Raw genomic sequence first — 2459 nt, 5'->3', positions numbered from 1 at the left:
ACTGTGTATATATATATATAAGCTCGATACCATAGAGCCCCCCCGCATAACAAATCCCAATTTAACCCCTGCTTATCGCTACATTAGAAAAGTGATTTTATTGAACCAATACAGCTAAATTTTTTGTTCACATTTAATGTGAAGTGCGTCACTCCATATGACACCAAATGTGACCTTGCACTTAAAGCTATGAAAGATTAAGAATTAAATACATTCAGTAAGTATCACATTGGCACAAAGATGACAAAAATAAATTGGGCAAATCTTGACACTATTGATTTGATTAAATCTGCTGATGATACTAATGTAACTGGAAAAGCTATTTACACTGTAGTGAAATATATTAACACAAAGTTTCAAGCATCACTTGTTGATCAATAAATTCCATAATCATTTTTTGTAAATGTTCAATCTCATATTGGTGCTTAATTTTACCCCTCATTAGAGTTTTGCTGTCCTGTTATTAGATTTCATTGTACTGCAGTATGTTCCCACATTCCCCTTGTGTAGTCACTATCCATAGGATAGTTTTCCTCACAAAAATGTTTTCATAGCTAAATAAGGGTTTTGTGTGAACACAGCTGTTATGAACTCCTTCAAGCTAAAATACATCACTGCTGACATTGTTAAGATTGATTCAAAAAACCTGTTCTAACATGTGATGAACTGAATATTGTCCAGGCAAATTAATCTGACAATATTTGACTATTTTTGGCATTAGCTGCAAAATCTACTAATTTTGCATATTTGCATGTCAAATCTGGATTTTAATTGAGTAAAATATCTATTTAATTTCAGAAATTGTGCATGTCTGATTTGTACTAGCGTTTTAGTACCATGTAATATAAAAATAAATAAATAAATCTAAGATTACGAGATTAAAGTCATATTTTGAGAATAAAGTCAAAATTACGAGAATAAAGTCATAATATGAGATTAAAGTTGATTCACTTTAATTGACTTTATTCATGCAATATACTACTTTATTCTCTAATAATATCTAATATTCTCTAATATTAATACTACGACTTTATTCTTGAAATACTACAACTTTAATCTCATAATGCAACAATTTTATTCTCAAAATATTACAACTTTAATCTCATATTTCTACGATTTATATTCTCGTAATTTTGACTTTATTCTCAAAATTGTCTGACTATTTTACATGGCACTAAAACAACGTCGTAGATTTGCTGTCATTATATTTTATTATTATAATTTAGATACATGCTTCTAAAAATGAGATTCATCCATCTGTGAAAAGTTTAAAAAATGTGAACAATAAAATCTGACTGCAAAAACACGGGAATCGCTAGGATGAGCGATAGTGACCACTTATTCATTTTGTCTAGTGACATGGGTATATTTCCAATTCATTTTCTCCTCAAATATTAAAAAAACATTATTTTAATAAAGAGTTTTAAGTCTTGAACCAAACCAACCAGCTCTGAGATGCAACACAACTTTACAACATTTTATTTGAAATAAAAATGTTGAGGGACTGTGTACAGTGATGAACGACCACTTTTATGATCAAATCACCACCAACAATGACACAATATAAAACTATTGACTGAGTTTAAATGACAATAGAGACTGATTCATTTGCCATTTTCTTTGTGTTGTTCAAGTGAGGAGGTTTCAGGTTATAAAATGGGTTTTAAAATGTTTGAAAACCCCATATTGGTCGTTCTCCGTCTAGATGGCTCGTTGGGTCTGTTGGACAGTGCTAAAGATTGCTTCCTCTCAGGGCAGCCTTCCCTGCGAGGAGCAACGTGTCAAGGCTTATCCGTCTGCTCCAGGTCCCCGTGCCAAACACAACACCCTGCTAAGAGAATTAGTCTCTCGCTCCAGAGTTCTGGCACTGTCCAGTCCGAAAAGTTACACACTAGCCAGTGCTTCTCTCTGAACTTCCTGTGAGTTGTCCGTCAATCCCCAGAGAGCCGTTGCCAATGGGCTGAAACTGATGTTTGGTTTTGTTTGTGGAGGAATTGTTCTTGAGGAAAAGAAGCTGATAAAAGCTCTTTTCTCATTTTTTAGACGGGATATGTTTTCCAAAGCTGAGATCAGTCACTGTTTCTCAGGATTAAGACTTCGCGCTTGATGTGCGCATTCTTTCAGGCATTCTTTACAGCCTGGGTAATATGCTCATATCTGCTACTTGGTTGCAACGCAGGAATGTCTTGTGTTGATGGTTTACCTGTATTAAGAAGGAATGTGTAAAAATGTTTATTTATTTATTTTTTTTAAATTGACTAGTTTGTAGGTTGTCAGAACGGCAAGTCAACTAATACGTCTGTATAATTAAAGAAATCGTTAACCCAAAAAAGAAATTTTGCATTATATCATAGGGCTGCACGATTAATCGAATGCGATTGTCATGCGCATTTTGTTAGTAAAGCCGGTTCTGTAATCAGCAGGAAATCATCATCACGTGCTTTCAGATGGAGCAGCAT

The 2459-nt window shown here is 33.9% G+C and overlaps 1 protein-coding gene and 1 long non-coding RNA gene across 4 annotated transcripts in view; both read left to right on the top strand.

Annotated features, from left to right (window-relative positions):
- The window catches only part of LOC107751006 (arf-GAP with coiled-coil, ANK repeat and PH domain-containing protein 3-like), an 83003-nt gene that overhangs the window by 15129 nt on the left and 65415 nt on the right, over positions 1-2459 (top strand). The window lies entirely within an intron of this gene.
- LOC107751007 (uncharacterized) overlaps positions 1-2459 on the top strand; it is a 14297-nt gene that overhangs the window by 11243 nt on the left and 595 nt on the right. The gene's annotated exons all lie outside the window — the stretch shown is intronic.

The sequence above is a fragment of the Sinocyclocheilus rhinocerous genome, unplaced genomic scaffold (assembly GCF_001515625.1).
Source record: "Sinocyclocheilus rhinocerous isolate Xijiao unplaced genomic scaffold, SAMN03320098_v1.1 scaffold2647, whole genome shotgun sequence".
Lineage (NCBI taxonomy): Eukaryota > Metazoa > Chordata > Actinopteri > Cypriniformes > Cyprinidae > Sinocyclocheilus > Sinocyclocheilus rhinocerous.
This window is presented reverse-complemented; position numbering and strand designations above follow the sequence as displayed.